The sequence below is a fragment of the Callithrix jacchus genome, chromosome 17 (assembly GCF_049354715.1).
Source record: "Callithrix jacchus isolate 240 chromosome 17, calJac240_pri, whole genome shotgun sequence".
Taxonomy (NCBI): Eukaryota; Metazoa; Chordata; class Mammalia; order Primates; family Cebidae; genus Callithrix; species Callithrix jacchus.
In genome coordinates this window covers 30,771,583-30,783,761 of record NC_133518.1, presented here as the reverse complement: position 1 = coordinate 30,783,761, position 12,179 = coordinate 30,771,583, and the positions used below count along the sequence as shown (strand labels likewise).

At 38.9% G+C, this 12,179-nt stretch overlaps 1 long non-coding RNA gene and 1 pseudogene across 2 annotated transcripts in view; one reads left to right on the top strand and one right to left on the bottom strand.

Moving 5' to 3' along the window:
• Positions 1–12,179, top strand: part of LOC108588780 (uncharacterized) — a 428,081-nt gene that overhangs the window by 319,643 nt on the left and 96,259 nt on the right. The gene's annotated exons all lie outside the window — the stretch shown is intronic.
• LOC118148778 (uncharacterized) lies at positions 8,822–9,911 on the bottom strand (annotated as a pseudogene).

The window sequence follows — 12,179 nt, the reverse complement described above, 5'->3', positions numbered from 1 at the left end:
AAGCATATTTGAACAGAAAAATAGCCAGGCAGGTAGAAGTAGATGAAGTATTTGGTTTCATGTGTGAGATAACTGCTTAAGATCCCCACCATGATGTAATACCAGATGGAATTATACTTCCAGTCAAATTCCTTCTGGATATGGGTCACAATGTCCTTTTCTATTACATATGTCTCCAATGCCTGAGTAGCAGACTCCACTGAATTCTGCTGCATTTCCTCTAATGTGTCCACATTTTGCATTTTTGATCATGTGGTTTTCATGGAGCAGGAGGTATCCCACTGCAAAAATCTCCTGGGGAAGATGTTAGATGTCCTGGGGAGGTGCTAGCATGGCTTAGGCCCAGTGGGAGCATCTCAATTTATTCTTATGAATACACACACACACACACACACACACACACACACACACACACACCATAGCTACATAGCTGGCTTTGGCTACTGGTGTCCTTTGTATTGCTGGGGGTTCTCAACTACAAATGTCAGTTGTAAGTGCAGGAGACAGACTTTTGTAAACCACACAAATAAAGACAATACAATTTTAATGTAGATGAGTGCTACAGGGAATGGGATTTGAGTAGCCATAGACCATATAAAAGAGAGAATGACTTGCCCCAGGAAGTGAGGAAGTGTTTTTTTTTTTTTTTTCTGAAGAATAAGCAAGGAGTTAAGAAGGGAAGAGGGGAACAAGAAATTTGAGGCTGAGAGTACAGCACCTACAGAAGTTTCATGTAGAGGGGAAAACAATGCCTTCTGAGACCTGAAAGCAGTTTGGTATGGCCAGAGACAGAATGAGGAAATGATTGAGAAAGCATCTGGGAAGTCAAAGAATAAAGCACGTTTTCTGCTTGCTCATTTTCCTCTTCACATGATTCCAGAGTTTGGAGTCATCTGCAGGGAAGAAGACAGTTACATAGTTTGTCAGCTGGGGTTTCTGGAATGAGTTCTGCAAATATGTCTCTATTCAACGGGAGTATGGTCAAGCTCATAAAAAGTAACAACCATTGTCCTCAAACTCCTCCATTCCCCTAAGCCAAAACTGGAGAAGCAGGGGATTTTGATTCCTTAAGAAAAGTAGAGTTAAAGCATGTTCTTAATCACCATTTGTTATCCCCTGTCACACCACCATCTCTCCCCCTACGTACACATCAGGCCACCCACTATAGCAGAATAAGAGGAGTAAGCCTTATCCCAAGCTTCTCTGAGGTCAGCTGGGCTATGTACCGTTGTCCACTGGGCTGAAAGAGCTAGTTGACCTCCAGGACATCAATATCACCAGCACCAAACAGCAAAGCTTTGAGGATACCAGCTACTGGACTCAGCTACAGGTGTGTGTGTGTGTGTGTGTGTGTGTGTGTGTGTGTGTGAATAAATTGACCTTTTTTTGTTTGCTCACAACAGAATGTCAAGAATATGTGCTATATATAATTGTGATTAAAGAAGGCTATTACATGTATTAATAAGTTATTTAATATCTCCCCATCTATCTGCTGGAATGCAAACTCATCTAAAGGTAGGGACCATGTCTTTCTCACTCATCACTGTAGTTCAGTAGAGTGCCTTGCATGTAGTAATCACTAAAACATTTTTTCTGTTATTAAAAGAATGTTGTCACTCCTCTGATGGGGGAAAGTGAAGGAAGAGCATATGTGAAGGGAAAGATCAGAGACCTGGAGCTCCCAGACAAATATGAACCCTGGCTATGAAATAAAATTATTGAATTAAGGACTGCATTTTGAGGGACTAAGATTGCAGAAGAAGAAAAGACAGTGAGACAAGATAGACCCAAACATAAAAACAATGTTTTGAGTTTAATATAGTAAAAAGTACAAAGAAATCTCGGACAATCAAGAGAAAAGGAGTTTCCCTGTGGATATGTAGGATAGGTTAAAGTGGTTTAGGAAAGTGAAAGTGCGGCAAGTAGAACAAAGTCTATTGGGGAACACAAGGAATAAGGGGGAAGAAAAGAGGTGTGTGTGTGTGTGTGTGTGTGTGTGTGTGTGTGTATTAGTTCAGTGTTATGAGAAGCAAAAAGTCAAGCAGAGGATGAAACAAATAACAGGACCAAGAACGCCAAATAAGGTCTGTGCTTTAGACGTATTAGCAAGATGTAATATGGAGGCTAGTTTTAAAGACCAACAACAGGGAAGAAACTATATGATGAAAAGGGAGATGAAAATAAATGCTGGATAGGAAGAGAGACAAGATCCAGAATCTTGGGTAATTTTTATAATAACCCCTCTAGTGACTTGGGCTGTATTTATGGAGTGAGTAAACGAATGAATCTATCAAACAACCAACTCATCAATGAATTAATGACAAAACTTACCTTTAGGAGCTTAGACAGCTAGAAGAAAAATGATAGGATTGCTAGTTGTTGAGTATTAAAACAAAAACTTTAGATACTTAAATGAAAGAAAAAATTCTTACTTAAATTGTCATACATGTGACATATAAATCACCTATAAGAACTTTGTTTTCTTTTCATGTTTTCATCCATGAAGCACAGTGGTAGAGAGTCCTTTTGTGAACCTACAAAAGAGGGTATTCAAAAGCACTGAAATTATGTAGATCAAATTTGGTTTCCTTAGTAACTCTTTCGCTTGTATTTGTGAAATTTTCAATCTAATGGCTGTAGACTACTGAATTTCAAATATAGTCAGATCTCTAAAGTTACATGTAATCTAAGCTTGTTATTCTAATTCTTATTTTCTAAAAAATAGAGTTTGCCATAACCCCATGTTGTTATAAATGCCTGTAATGTATAAGACAACCCCAAGTTCAAGACAAGTTCCTTGGTTTTGGCTTAGAATCTTTGGTGTGTCAAATGAATATTTTGCAATTTTGCTTCCATTAATGTGTTCACCTTTAATCCTAATTTATAGCCAGAAAGTTAATCTTGCTCTAAGGACCAGAAAAGCTAAAAACATAAAGCCATGTAGCTAGTGAGTGAAGGAACCAGGACAAAAATTGCTTAGACTTGCTCTGGTTCTATTACCATGCACTACCATTGTGCTCATAACATTACAGTTTTGAATAAAATTAGATTAATTGAAAAATAAATAGTTAATTTATCACTCTTCAAAGCTGCTCTCAAATCTGGCCTGATTATAATCATGAATACATTTGTTCTTTATTAATATTACATTATACAAATGAGGATTTATTATGCATAGCACTTCAGAACTTTGCTCTTTTGGAAATTTTTTAATCCGCCCTTAGAGTTATTTACCTAAGGCAGATGGCATTCTCTGCCCTTCTTTTTAGTGTAAGATTGTTTGATCTAAGGTAATGAGAAGCATCCCTTTGAGGTCTGAAGTCTATCTTCCACAAAATAGAGGCACATATCAGAGGTAGGTTTCAAGATTTTAAATTGCTTATGGTCAGATAGCTTGTACATGGTAGACATTTATTAGTTGGCTGGTTTATTAGTAGATTTATCAACTGATCAAAATATAAATTGAATGCATTTACAATCTAGGTAAATCAATGAAATAAAATATGTTTGACCAAAAATTAAAAATAAACCAGAAATGATCAGTCATGGAATCTCAAGTTTTGTAACTTTCACTTTTAGGAATTGAAGTCTTAAATGTTCAATTTAATTTATAGTGTGAAATAATGCTTGAAATGTTCCTTAAGAAAACAAACACTAAATTAATTCATTTTTTAAATAAATATTCATTGAATTAATGAATTGTATAAATATTTCTTTGCTATAGCTCTTTTAAATTCTAATTAGTTTTAATTCATTTTATGATGAACTGTAGAATATAATGTCTATGAGATATATTATAAATCATGTATTCAAAATATTTGCTTTTTTGGATTAAAAAAAACTGGCCTCCAGAGTTAAAAATGGTCTGGGGGATGGAGGTCAAAATGATCCCTTCAATATTTATTCCAAACTAAGTTAGGCATGGTTATATAATCCATGTTATATACATATATTAGTCCATATTAACTGTGGTGGTTAATTTTGTATGTCAATTTGGCTGGGTGATGTTGCTCAGATATTTGATCAAACGGTACTCTGGATGTTTTTGTGAGGATGTTTTTGGATGAGGTGTACATTTAAATTGGTAGGCTTTCAGTAAAGCAAATTGCCCTCTGTAATATAGGTAGGGCTTATCCAATCAATTTAAGGTCTGAATCAAACAAAAGGTTGATATCCCTCAAGATAGAGGGAATTTTCCATCGGGGTACCTTCATTTAAAACATCAGCTTTCCCTGGCTCTACAGCTGACTGCCTTTAGATTTGAATTGCAGCTCTCCTGACACTCCTACCTACCAACCTCTCCCATCTGATTTTGGACTCACCATGCCTCCTAATTAGGTGAGCCAATTCCTTAAAATAAATCTCTTTTATATAGATGCAAGTCCTGTTGGTTCTGTTCCTCTTGGAGATTCCTGGCTAAAACACTAAATTTTATTTAATAATTTTAGAAGCCATTTGTTTTTAAAGACTTCAATCCTGTTATTCAGATAGAATCAAATGAGGATCGATAGCAATTGAAAAGAAACAAATTGCTTCTTGAAATATCGGTCAGGAAATTTGGGTGCTAAGCAGACACCTCTATTTTTACTTGGTTGAATGGTCTTGGATAAATCTTTTAATTACTTTGCACCTGTTTTCTCACCTAGTACTCTATTTGCACAATTCAAGTTGTTTTCACACCTTTCATATTGTTAAGCAGCTTAGAGAGAGCGTGAGATGCTTGTATTTTTAGGTTAAAAATGAGGAAAATAGGGGTCTATCCCCCAGACTGTCCCTCCTTCTGGCTATCCTGATTCACCTTCCTTCCCTTGAGGATGCCCACCTTCCAGATCAGCCTCAACACTCTCAAAGAGCTGCTTGACTTTCATATTCTCTAATAGATTGCTTCCATCTGTGTTTTTGCCACTTGTGGAGATTTTAAGGACAAAACTGATATTTGAATAAGTTGTTCTCTTAAAATTACCGACATTAAAATGATTACAGCTATTTAAAATTTATCCATTCAGGTAAATCAGGCATCGTTTCAGTCACCTCCAAATGTAAACGTGCGTGATATAAATTAGAAAAGTCATGTCTTTATAGGAGGTTACTCCTCTGCACAATTCGCTCTTATATTAGCAGTCTTTGTCTTCTTGTGCTGCATTTCTGCTCTTCTGCTTTATGTTGGTTACATGAACACATATGGGCATAGTCATAAAACTTTCATAATTGACTTTGTTGCCACTCTTTCTGTCACTTTTTGAGGTTAGTGAGCCTTTCTTTCAACCTGGGCTAAAGCTCTTACAAATACTTTCTGCCTTGCAAGCAGCCAAGAATAACATGTTTCTTTGGCTGACTAGCATGGGGTCCCTAAATGAATCTGTGATATTTGGTTTTGGGGAGGAAACGCTTCATTTTTGTACAAAGAGAACATCTTGTACAGTCCATCAAATACTTGTGCTTCTTGTAACCAAAGAGCTATTCTATCTCCTGCCAGAATATAAGTAAAGGGAGAAATACATTTATTAAATATATGTTTGTGCTATGTCTTGTTGTAAACATCTTGGATTATTTGTTTCTAATAGAAGTAAGGGCTTTTTAATAAATTGGTGGGTTTAAAGTTTTGCCTTTTGTTTTTTAAAGTAAAGCTTGTGCTTTTCCTAGAAATTTTAGATATAAATGCATTCTTACATGTTAATTTGAAATTTCAGTAGCCTATTATCAAATAATACGTATTTTTAAATGAACAGTATTTCTTCACTGTGCTTTTTGCCTTCCAGAGAGTTTACACCTTAGTTCTTACATATATCTTCACTCAGAAAACAGTTATGTTGTCATTATAATGGGGAAAAAATCTTTATTTGGAATATAAACATTTTGAGTCAAGGAAGTTGCTACTTTGAGATTAGCAATGATATTGTGAAAATAAATATTATTCAGATTTTATGTTTCTTAAAGTTTATTCTTATTTCACAAATGGATGTTTAAGGAATTATGCATAATAAACAAAGGTCACTAAGTGAGCTATATTATGGGTGCAATGTCTTTCACACACAATTGAGTGTATTTTGAATACAGGGATTATTTTCATTTGTTTCTTAATCTTTTTCTTATATAGGGATCTAGAGTTCCTCTTCTTACGAGATGACTGTTTATAATGTGAAGCACATCTTTCTATTGCCTTATTTTTATTGCTTTTCTCCACAACAAGAATTGCTGATTGAGAATGAATATTTTTTATGCCCCCAACTCAATAAAGAAGTTGAACAGGGAAAAATGAGGAAAATGAGTTCTAAAAGACCTGAAAACAATTTGTTTAGAGTACTTGGAATAGAAGGCCTTCCTAGATATTGAAACAAATGAGGTATAAAGTTTTGTTGGAAAGCAGCCAAGAGTAGGCATCAAAAGTCTTGAATTCCAATCCTCATTTTGCCATCAAATGATGAACTTCTTGGAGATCTTTTAAAAATTATGGTGTGCAAAGGAATTCCCTGCATCCTGGCACACACAAATATGTGAGGAAAAGTGAATGAATATCAATACTCCCTGTTTAACATTGAGAAATTTACTTAAACCTTCTAGGGTTCAATTTCTTCAAATAAAATTAGGTGATTTAAAGCTTGGGAAATCTGTAATTGGATATTTGCTAGAGTCCTTTCTTCCTCTGAAGTTTAGTGGCTCATCCTAAGTATTCCATTGATGTTAAAACTATTATCTAACTTCCGATGTAAATAGTCTGGTTTTTAATACAGTTTGCCTATGATTTCTAAGTTTAGGAGCTATGTTGCTTTCATCAATATTAAATGCTTAATGACCCACTCGTATATATTCATAGCTATACTTAAAATATGAATATACTCATGTATGAATTGAAGGAATAATTTCCTTAGTTATTCAATGCAGTGCTGTTTCAAGATAGTTCTATTGAAGATTATAAAGATAACTTTTAAATAAATATATCATAAAACTGTACTTATTTTTAATACTAGGAAACCCCAGTTTCAATTTCTGGACAACCAGAATCAAGACAATCAGATTGAATGACAGACTTATATCATACTTTTTAATACCCAGCATTCCTGGGTCAAGATACTCATCTTAATATCCTTTATAGATGACCCCTTCAAAATATTTTGACAGTAACATATTAAATCTAACTTGGAATGAAAGTTCTCCAAGGCCTTTTTCAGCTTTAAATTTTTATGAGGCTATGCTTATCTAAATTATAAAAATTTCAGTTGATTAACATTAATAGCAATTCTGTTCATCTTGAGTCTACATAGTAAAACATGGTGAAAATAAAAGTCTCTATACAGTTACAGTAATGGCTTATCTTGAAGTCATGTATTGATAACTTCAAGCATTCAGAAACTGTAAAATACATTTTAGTAGCAGGTAAATATGGGAAATCAGATAAACTTATTTAAGGGCATGGAAAGCGGGAGTAAATGGACTTTGAAAAAATACCTAGAACAACTTATTCTTGTTTATTTCAGGTAATTATTCAGTTTACTTCTACTTTCCATGCTCTTAAATAAGTTTATCCCATTTCAGAATAAATTAGAAGCAAAAAAGAAAAAATGGATGCAAAAAGGACTGTTAGAGGTGAATGTGTACACTGAGCAGTAAAATGAGATATTTTGACAGTAAAAGAAGAAACCAAACATAATCCATTCAGTTTTCTCAAAGGCAGTATATTATAGCACAGTTACCCAGTTGATGTTCATAGTTATGATGCATATAACATCGGGCCATTTCAAACTAGCTTTGAAGGCTTTTGTTTAGCACAGAATCCTACTGCTTAAAATAATTCAGAAGCAAATCCAAATAATAATAGCAGCTACAGATACAACACAGAACCTTGACAAAAATTTAAATCTATTTCTAATTCCCTCCTCCAAACTTAGTCTTCTCTACTGAGCTCCTGCTAAGCATCCTGAGTGATTTTGACAGTTCCATAAATTAGCCATCCCTAAACTCTGAGTTCCCATGCTTCCTCACTCTTCGGAACTTCTCCTTTACCTTAGCTACCCACTCAAGTAGTCATAACCTTTACTTTCTCATCAGCAAAAAACTGTTCACATTCATTATCACTTCCATGCTCCATTTTTATAATCACAATTTTCTTTCATTCCAGCTTACATGCTCACATGCCCCCACTGCTACAGTTTTCTTTTTATGTCAATGCATTATCCAACCTATTAACAGCTCCAATTTCTTAATATCCATTAGCCACTTCCTCTTTTCACTTTCCAACCCATTCATCTGCCCTCTATACACTTATACCCAGGTCAGCTCTGAAGGAGAAAATCCACCAACTGGACAGAACAGGGAAAGGAGGTGGCCCCTACACCCTTTATGGTCATTTTGGGCCCCCTAGCTTACTCTGCTGCAGCATCCAAGGGGCAGGGCCCCACCTTCCCTGGGACTGGGGTAGTCGGTCACCCAGCCTGCCATGCCCCAGCCCCTTTTCCTCGTGAAGAGTATCTTGGGGTAGGGTATCGTGGGCAGAACAGGAGGAAAATGAGGATGAACATTTGGGGCTGATAGCAGCAGCAATGATGGATGTCAAAGAATGAAACATTGAACAAAAAAACAACACAACTGTCCAGAGGTAGTTTGTGAACAGAGGAAAAATGGAACCAGAACCTTGGGGGCAGAGAGGAGCAGGAGGGTTGGGAATGGGCAGCGTGAGCTCCTGGTTATGGGTGCCCCATCTGAGGAGGGGGAAATGGCCAAGTGGCAGAAGCAAAGTAGGGTGGGGGGAACAGCTCTAGCCCACCTCAGGAGGTAGCCACAGGGCTCATGGGCCTCACCTGGACAATAAGCGACTGCATCTCCATCACCACAATACATACTTAGATCCCAGGCAAAAGGCAAGGAAGCTGGGACCACAGTGAAGAGGGTGTAGAGGACTCATACCCCTCCTGCCTTCCTGTAGCCAAAGGGGGCTGTCCAACCTAGTGGAGGGACTAGGGAATGTGGGGAAGGATGAAAGGTATGAGCCCCATGTGGTGACAAAGACAGTTTGGCTGGGGGAATTCTGGGGGCCAGCAGCCCCCTCCACTGGCCACAACTGCTGCTGCTAGGGCAGTGGAGTAGGACATGCCAGGATGAGATGGGGCTTGGGCCCCTTTTAAGGCCAGGGGAACCGTCCGAGGCCCCACTATGGGAAGCCGGAGGGAACAATAGAGGAGCAGAGAGGGTGCCCCCAAACCAAAAGCCCAGAGAGCAATGTCCCCATTACCAAGGGAGTAGGGATGCAGCAGGTACAGGGTGCGGCTAAGTGGAACGTTAGTATGTCCAGGAGGGCATGTGTGTATGCGTGGGTGGGCGGGGGAGCTGGGAACCGAGGCCAGGGGAAAACTGCTCCTCAATCAGCCCATGGAGGCCCTGCAGCAGCTGGTGTGCTGTGTGGTGTGGTGTGGTGGTGAGGGTGCAGGTTGATGGGGGTGGCGGCCGGCGGCTGTGGTGATGGTGGGCCTGGGGAAGGGGTGGGGGCGGTGGGAGTGGAGCAAAGCTGTCCAGTCCCAGAAGGAAGCTGCTCCTCCAATGAGGAGCAGGCAGCACACACGGTCACTGCTCCTCCTCCGAGGACTTCTGCGAGATGTCTTCCTCTTCCTCCTTCTCCCGGGTCTTTGTAGCGCCCTTGTTTTTGCTTCCCTTTGGTCGGCCCCGAGGTCTCAGGTGTTGGCACTTCGCTGGGCTCCTTCGGGGGCTGCTTGCGTGGCCTGCTCCGGCCCCGCTTCTCAGTGCTGTCCTTTTCCTGCTTGGAGGCCAAGGACTGGCTGGACTTCGAGCTCGATTCGCCCATCTTCCCTTCTCTAAGCAGCAGGTGGAAGAGTGATGGCTGGGATGGCCTTCTTGGAGCCGCGCCAGCGCCAGAAATAGCTCCAGCTCGGCCTCCCAATTAGAGGAACCCTTTATCTGAATCGAAAGAATAGGTAGGACTCTCTGAGAAGAGGGAATGTTGAGATAAGAGGCAACACCAGTAAAGGTCTCCTGAGAGTCAGTGCAGGTGAAGCTGGAGCACAAGCTGAGAGGCGTGAGAGCAGTGTACAGTAAGGAGCCTGCAAGGGATGTGCGAACACTCACGGAAGAAGGGTCAGCACTCTATGAGAAAGTATAATGCTGTCAGGAAGTAATGGGCAGCTGCTGAAGACTGTAAGTAGAAACATCATACAATAAATTTTGTATTTTTTAAACAGTCGCTGGTGGCTCTGTGGAAGGAAGTTATGATAATTTGTATGGAGGAAAATGAGTTCTTTCAGTCAGTGAAATAGAAAAAGATGGATTCAAAAGATTATTAAAGTGTCATAAGGTCTCATGCGTGACTGGAAAGACAGCAGCTTAGAGATTGGGTGACTGGAGAAATTGTGACCCAAACAGAGATAGAAGGAATCTTTTTATTGTGCTGTTATTTTTTCTTTTGTTTATTATTTTAGGATTTAGTTTTGTGTGGTGGTAATGATTTCTGAGGAAATGTTCTAGGCAGTTATAGGCACAGAGAGTTTGGGGATTTTTGCAATGTCTGTGGATGAACATAAAAGCCCAGAATTTAGGAGAGACGTTGGGCTGCAAACCCACATCATGTGAGAATTAGCTGAAGCCAGGAGTGGCTAGAAGCACCCGAGAAGAACATGCAGAAGGAATCTAGAAGCTAGCTAAGGGTAGAACCCTATAGGACAAAATACTTAAAGTATAGGCAGAGAAAGAGAAAGAATTAAAAAGTGTAGTTGGGGCAGCTGAGATGAGATGAGAGAGCACTGAAGAGGTCAGGCATGTCTGCAAAGAGAGGGCAAGGAGGGAGGGGATTATTGGAACTGGCCAGTGGAAGTAGCTGGTGGGGCCTTGGGGAGGCTTTTTTTGGTAGCATGTGAGAATGGAAGCCAGAGTAGAAATAGCATTGAGAAAGTTGAAATGGTAACTATAGGTTAGGCATTTAAACAGTCTAGAGGAGATGAAGAGAATTGGGGTGGCAGCTTGAGTGGGAGGCTGGGCCAAGGGAAGAAGCTTCAGGGGAGCCAGAGTAGAGACAGAAGAGCAGGGGACCGAGTTAAGCGAAGTCCTGGGGAGAAAAGAGGATGAATCAAGGGCGTTGGATCAGCAATTGAGCAGGAGGGTAGTGATTCAGGAAGCTGTAGCTAAGTGAGAAGGGGAAGTAAAGGGAATTGGGGAATTTCACAATGGATGGTTACCTGTGTTTGTTCGGTTTTGGTTTGTTGTGGTTTTATTTTGAGAAGGTAAGCTGTTCTCCTAAGAGTGAAGACAGTAAATGTGAAATAATACAATATAAGGTCTTAGAATAATGCTCAATGATATATGTGAGAGGGAGCTAAGAATAAATAAATAAAAGTCACACAGAAGCTTGAACGGCCCAGCTGGCGTAGGAGACGTGTTTGTAATGGCACCTGTCTGACTCTTTGATGAGTTTAACCTGATCAGGCTTTATTACTAAGCAGCGGTTCTTTGAACCTTGAAATCACCTGGGGAGATTTAGCAAGAACTTTTGCCTAGGTCACATCCCCCGACTCTGATTTAATAGGTATGGCCTGGGTATTAGGAATTTTTAAAGCTCGTTAGGTGATTATAATGTGCTGCCAAGATTGAGAGGCTCAACACTAAACACTCACTTCTTTAATTAGTTAAACCTGAACTGAAATCGAAGCTTGGAACTTGGATTTAAACTAAAACGTGAAACTTGGGCCTCAAAAATAAATAAGTGTTGATGAAAGGACTTCAGGAATTGTAAACATCCCAGTGCTGCAAACATTCAATTTTTAGTTTATATTTTTAGCATCCAGGCTTGCAGTCTTTGCATACCTGCCTCAGCAAAACTATTATAAATCTAAGGAAAATGTAAAACTACCTGTCAAATAATAAAACAGGATGAATAATGCTAAGTTTATATTGTTTATCTTCCAGTGAGTGATGCAGATTCTGCATATATATTCAGCAAAAGTACCCCCTTCTCGTATTGTTTTTTAATAGAAAACAAATGCCATATATAGTAATATAATAAAAAAGACAAGAGGTAATTTCAGCCTCATTATGTAGTCTTGTAATTGAGGATTTTGACCTCAGTTTTGCAGATTCATCTTGATATTCAGCTTTCATTTTTACTCACCTTTGATACACCTGGTAAATTAACTCACTCTTACCAGTCTCAGGAAGAAGAAAATTGCAATACAAAATAATAG